Source organism: Herpailurus yagouaroundi, unplaced genomic scaffold, assembly GCF_014898765.1.
Source record: "Herpailurus yagouaroundi ecotype Mexico unplaced genomic scaffold, PumYag 29, whole genome shotgun sequence".
In the NCBI taxonomy this organism is placed as follows: domain Eukaryota; kingdom Metazoa; phylum Chordata; class Mammalia; order Carnivora; family Felidae; genus Herpailurus; species Herpailurus yagouaroundi.
This window is the reverse complement of record NW_024412377.1, coordinates 110,445,804-110,452,271: the sequence shown is the minus strand read 5'-3', so window position 1 is coordinate 110,452,271 and position 6,468 is coordinate 110,445,804. Positions and strand designations below refer to the sequence as shown.

At 41.0% G+C, this 6,468-nt stretch overlaps 1 long non-coding RNA gene across 1 annotated transcript; it reads right to left on the bottom strand.

Annotated features, from left to right (window-relative positions):
* Positions 1-911: 911 nt before the first annotated feature.
* Positions 912-6,244, bottom strand: LOC121041503 (uncharacterized). The gene is made up of 5 exons (XR_005795769.1): positions 6,068-6,244; positions 5,202-5,280; positions 3,383-3,464; positions 1,660-1,852; positions 912-1,218 (listed from the first exon to the last, which is right to left on the bottom strand). It is a non-coding gene; the product is annotated as an uncharacterized LOC121041503 (long non-coding RNA).
* Between the last annotated feature and the right edge of the window lie 224 nt (positions 6,245-6,468).

The window sequence follows — 6,468 nt, the reverse complement described above, 5'->3', positions numbered from 1 at the left end:
TAAACAGAACAGAGATCATGGAAGAAGTCGGCCATAGCATGAGGGAGTAGCAGGAAAGCATTCAAAACAAAGTGGGCATTATAATCGGACTTTGCAATGATCTTTGAGTGCATTTCCAACCAGAGAGTGTATCTTAATGGCCGAGAGCATAGCTTTGGAGTTGGACTTCCTGGTGAGAGAGGGCAAGTTACTCTCTGTCCCTCTGTTTCCTTATCTATAAATTGGAAATAACAATGCCCTGCCATGGAGCTATTGTGTGGTTAAAGGAGTTAATGCATGCAACATACTTAGGACAGCTCTTGTTACCCTGGCATCCTTCATGTTGGCATCAAGGTAGATTGCTACATTGAAAAGTCTAAATAGGTATTAAGCTTCAGAACAAGTGCGCTCAATCTGTTGATTTATTCCCTTTGAAAAGGAACGTACAGTGAAACAAGTCATAAAATAAAAATCCAACATTTTGGAGCAAGAAAATAAAAAAGATCTTTAAAATAACAAAAAAGAGGGGTGCCTGGGTGGCTCAGTTGGTTAAGCGTCCGACTTTGGCTCAGGTCATGATCTCATGGTTCGTGGTTTGGAGCCCTGCATCAGGCTCTTTGCTAACAGCTTGGAGCCTGAAGCCTGCTTTGGATTCTGTATCTCGCGCACTCTCTCTCTCTCTCTCTCTCTCTCTCTGCCTCTTCCCTGATCACACTCCATCTCTGTTTCTCTTTCAAAAATAAACAAACAATAAAAAAAAAAAAAACCAACCAAAGGAACCACTTAAAGCCAAAAGCAAATGGATCTGGAACTACTGGACCAGAATAAAATCAAAACGTCAAGGTGTTTTCCAAACTAGAAGTAAAATGGTTTTTTAGGTAGGTTCAGTCCCTGGGAGTGAGGCAAATAACTATGCACACAAAGTCAAATGATTAATTTGTTATCAGAGACAAGCTGTGAGTCTAGTTTTATTGTTCGTCTTTTCCACATTTGGATGTGTTGTGCTCCTCTTCCATGATCTGGCTTTTCCGTTCAGCCCTTGCCATAGACATGTTTATTGGGAGATGTATTTGCCCTTTGCTCACAGTGGATTTGGTGGCAGTGGATCACAGGTGGTGCCGCAGAGTATCTGTGTTCCAAGGAAATGGTTCTGACTCGAGGCCAAAGCAGTTCTCAGAAACCATTTAAAGACCTTATGTGGAGACGAGGCCAGACTCATCAAGCAGACATCAGTGGACTCTGATAACAAGAAACAAAGGAACTAGACGAGTCTCACACCTACCTGGAGAGCAAAGATCAGGACCTGCTGTGAGTACAAGTGACAGGAACAGACAAGAACCAAAAAGGAAACAAAACAAGTATCCAAAGCTCCAGACAATGTATCAAGAACTATGCTATCCAGAACAGAACCGGTACATATGAGGAGGTCCATAGATAAATGCAGCGATTAATGACTGAGTAAATAAAGAAGGGATCATGGGAAAGCAAGCAATAGGACAGATAGAGGTGTGGGTGGGGAAGGTGGTCCTTGATAACATATGAAAGTGGCAAGGAGCCTCCTTTAAGATTGGAGGGGTGATCAAGTGTGGCTAGCCAGAGAAATGCCAGTGTGAGTACACAACGCATTGTGCTTGCTTCAGTAGGAAGAGGGAAAAAACCAAATTGTCATTTATAACCTACCTTTCCTAAACCTAAACAGCTTCTTCCCTTTGCCAAGTGCCCTTTTCTTCCCAGGTCTCTAAGCAGCCCTTTGCAACGCCAGCTCCCCAGGTTCCAGCTAGGTCTCATGGGAACGGCACGACGCTGCTCCACTGTTGGTTATTCTCCAGGGTGAAATTCTCTGGGGTCTACCTTATTCCATTCCATTCTTGGCCTTGTTTAGGACAAAGGAGGGAGAGAAGGAAAAGGAGGAAAAAGGATAGTAATTTTTTTTTTTTACAGATTTAAGTTGAGCTTTATTGAGGGGAAGAAACCAAGACTGTGTATAAATGAAAGAATGCTGTTCCTTCATATCTCAGTCTTTGTCAATATTCCTTATCCAGGATTTCCTAAGAATGGGGCCAGGGGATCGATGGTGTTGCAAGATCTCTCCTTAGGACTGAGCCCCTCATTTCCCCAGCTGCTTCAGCCGATGACAACTTTTGATAGAAATTGCCTTTGGCCACAGGGCCATGCCTCCTCCCAGAGAGGAGCCCACAGCCAGTGACTGGATGATACAGAGATCCAAAGATCGTCTCAGTCTCCGAGTGCCACGTAGGATCAGCAGAGCTGCAGGGTGCAGTGCAAATCCGCTACCACTCCTGACTTGCTCACTTCCCTGCAAGAAGCACACAATTGTCTGCCTCTGAACCTGTTTCCAGAGAGCCCAATCTAAGACATGGCATACCATGTTTAGAGACACGGTCATAGAAATTCCAATAGGAGAGAAAAAAGACCTGCCGTCTAGGCTACTTCGACCGACCATTGACCAGATAGTCATGATGTCTGGGGATGGTTAGCCTAAAGGAAGCCTTCTGAGCAGCAGAATTACATTTGGAAAAAAACAGAACTCCCTTCCCCATGAGAAAGATAACAAAAGAAAGGAAGCTATCACAACAAGGACACAACTGCTACCTAGCAATAGTTCACGATTTCTCACATTGCTATGTAATTGGGATGTTCTCTCATTAAATATACAATAACATATAATCCCTTACTGAATCCAAACAATTTCAGTAATGTTATAACCCTCAAAAACTCAGCATGAGTAGTTTATGTAAAGCAGCAGATAGATGGACTTAACGACTGGCTTGGGATTTGGTAAAACTGTGTGGTGGTATTTGGATGATTGTGTCCAGGAATAATTGTTTCATTCATATTGAATACCAGGAAGGCCATAGGAATTAAATAATTTATACTGAATTAAGTTAAATAATCTAGCCAACAAACCTAATGAATCATGAACTGCATTCTGATTGGTGGAGAAGAGACATTAGCCCCCAGAGAGTAGCTGTTTTCTCTACATAACCATCCAGGCATGCTACAGATAAATTTGCAAGTTGGCCAATATAGTTGCAAAAGATGAACCGACTGTACAAGATAGATACTTAATTCCCCAGAGTCTGAGCTGACCAGTGCTGACTTGGTGGTGAATACTAAAAAAATTATTACAGAAACAATTTAAAGTTATGAACTCAATTTTATCAAATTTATGAAATCAATTCAAGTTATGCAACTGGAGAAATTAACCGTGCTGTTCATTGTAAGACTGTTAATTACTCTTAGGGAGAAGTGTGCCTTTAAAGAAACATACTTAAAGCAGAAATGTTAGATTGGCTTCTGTCAAAATATTGAGCATCCATAATGGTAAGGAATAGTCCAGGATGACAGTGAGACAATTTCTATGAAATATATATAAAATTACCTTTTATTTGCTGTAGCCATTTCGAACAGTCAACACTGAATATTATTTATCTCTGAAGATCTTGAAGAATATCACATAAAATCTAAAGAATGAATGAAGAAGATAACTAGATGTTTGACATGTTTTCAACAAACACAGGTAATTTAAGAACTTACATGAGCTCTGCATGATGCCTGGGTGGGAATGTCATTATGTTATAAGCTGGACGTTACAGAGTGTGTCCCCCTGAAGCTTTCGATTTCTCCAGGGAGGCTGTTTTCTTTTAGGAAAATAGCCACAGTATCAAAAGTCTTGCTGGGTCTGTAGCTAAGAGGCCCAGGAGGATGCTTTCCTTGGCAGCCGTCACCAGGACCCATAGAGAAGAGCTGTCTTTTCTGTTGCATTCTTTTTTTTTTTCCCAAGAGAGTTGAAATCATGATTAAAAACACCAAACATAAGATTTGCTGATTACCAAGTTTATTAAAGGAATACATAACTTGAACAAAATTTTAAGACATCAGAAGACCTACCTGTCTTTCTCTTTAAGTGACTAGAAGTCACTACATTTTCTAATGCAGGGTAGAACATAACTTTGCAAGTTTTTTAGCTGTATAATTTTTTCCCAAGCATTCTCACAGACTATATATACTTTAGGTTTATAGGTCATCTCTTTTTACCTGTTGGTTGCTTTTCTTTCCTTTCTTTAATAGAAGGCTTTATTTACCTCCCTGCCACATATCCATAGGAAGGGTCTAATCACCTTTCTGGATGTCTGGCCTAAAGGCCCTGCTGTCTCATCTTTAAGAGTGTCTACATCTAGGGGCACCTGGGTGGCTCACTTGGTTAAGCGTCCAACTTCAGCTCAGGTCATGATCTCACGGTTTGTGGGTTCGAGCCCCACATCAGGCTCTGTGCTGACAGCTCAGAACCTGAAGACTGCTTTGGATTCTGTGTCTCCCTCTCTCTCTGTCCCTCCCCTGCTCATGCCCTGTCTCTCTCTGTCTCTCAAAAATAAATAAATGTAAAAAAATTTTTTTTTTAAAAAAGAATGTCTACATCTGGGTTTTCAGCACACATTCTTCTCATCTCATAGAGTGGATGTGCTTATCACAAGTTGGGTGTGACAGATAGATTTCCACAGGGGAATAAAACTGAAGATGTTTCTGAAAATCACACTTAAGAAATCAGAAAATGGGGGCACCTAGGTGGCACATTGGGTTAAGCGTCCAATTCTTGGTTTTGGGTCAGGTCATGATCTCACGTTTCGTGAGTTCCAGGCCCACGGCAGACTCCACACATGAGTGCGGAGCCTGCTTGGGGTTCTTTCTCTCTGTCCCTCCCCTACTCATGATCTCTTTCTCTCCCATAATAAATAAACTTAAAAAGATCAGAAAACCATTTAACATTATTTACTTAGAAATGCATTTTAATAAGTATTAGTAACATCACACACTAAGATATTGCACAGTGCAGAACCAGAAACTGTTGTAACAGTGTTAGGAGGGCAGAGAGAGAGACAGAGAGAGAGAGACAAACGTCATCTGACAGGAATGCAACAAGAAAAAAATGTTTAGTAATAGTTGCTTTGAACAGCTTTCTCCCTGGTTTTTCATCCACACATGCTGGCATCTTTTTAGACAATGTTAGAAGGGGTGATGACCTTGTCATTTGATATTAGTAATGGTAGTGCTGTGGTTACTGCAATCAAAAAGCAATGTCTTCGTTCATTTGGACCCCCCACCACTCACTGGTGATGTGACTTTGGGCAAGTTTTCTCAAGGCATTTCATTCACCTGTCTTCATGACACCCAACTCGATGTGACTTGACTTATTTACTTACTGCTTTGCTTTGTTATCTCTCTCGACTCAAATATTTCCTTGATGGCAGAAATTGTGTCCTTTCTGTCTCTCCCAAACACCTAGAATGCACATAGGAGCCACGAAAATATTTCATGAAGGAATGAAGAAGTTAATAAATTTCCTTAAGTCCCAGCGTCTTCATCTGTGAAAGGATAGTAATACTACCTGCCACCTTAGAAGGATAAGTTAGCATGCATAAATGAGATAACATACAGAGCAAAGCACAGTACCTGAGTAGTATTAAGCAAATGTACAACAGTTTCTTTCCTATCTTCCTCCCCATTGCAAACCAGGTTAGCCTCAGGGTACGTTTACAGTGGTGATCCTCAACCATAATATGTCCTTCTTATAATAAATATTTTATAAAGTCCTTTGTACTATCCTAAAGTGTAAGTCACAGATACATAACCTACTTGTCAACATAATTTCAAAAAATCTTGTTACATAAAGACGAAATTTTAAAGTGATGTGTGAAAAAGAAAACTCATGTGTTTTAACATTTAAATGTTCAGATTTGACTATACTAAAAGACCAAAAAGTCAAAAATTTCCAATATTCTCCCTGGAGTGAGTACCATGCCCAAGGATAACTGCTGGTTTGTCCTTTGCTGATGAGAAATCATTAAAATAAAAGCTAAACAAGGTGGAAGAAAGGACATGAGAACCAGAAAATTACATCAGAAAAAAATAAGATGCCCTGGGAAGGTGTCCCCCTTTACAGCTGGGCAAGTTATTATGAAGCCCAGGGACCAGCAGAAGAGCCCCTGAGTTCTCACATGCTGCCTGGGAAGTCTACAAAATTATCTTCTGTCAAACCTAATACTGCAAAATGCACTTGTGTACTCACCAATGCACAAAATGTTGGAGACACAAAGAAACCTACAGATCGTTGGCTTCAACCTCTTTGTTTTATGAGTGAGGAGACGGAGTCCGGTGAGCATTAGTGAGAAGCCTTTTTGCCTGTTCACCAGATCACATCTTAGTATAACGAATGATGAATCCACTTGAATTAGGGATACTTATGTCTTGCGGCAAGCTGCTATAACAGAATGCCACAGATCGCGTGGCTTATAAACAACATCTGGAGGCTTGAAGTCTGAGATTATGATGTCAGCATGACCGGGTTCTATGGAGGGCCGTCTTGTAATTGCCTCCTCCAACGGTGGAAGGGGTGTCTTTTGTAGAGGCGCTAATCCCGTTCATGAGGGTCCTGCCTTGTGACCTATGACCAGTGGTTAGCAGCTGGAA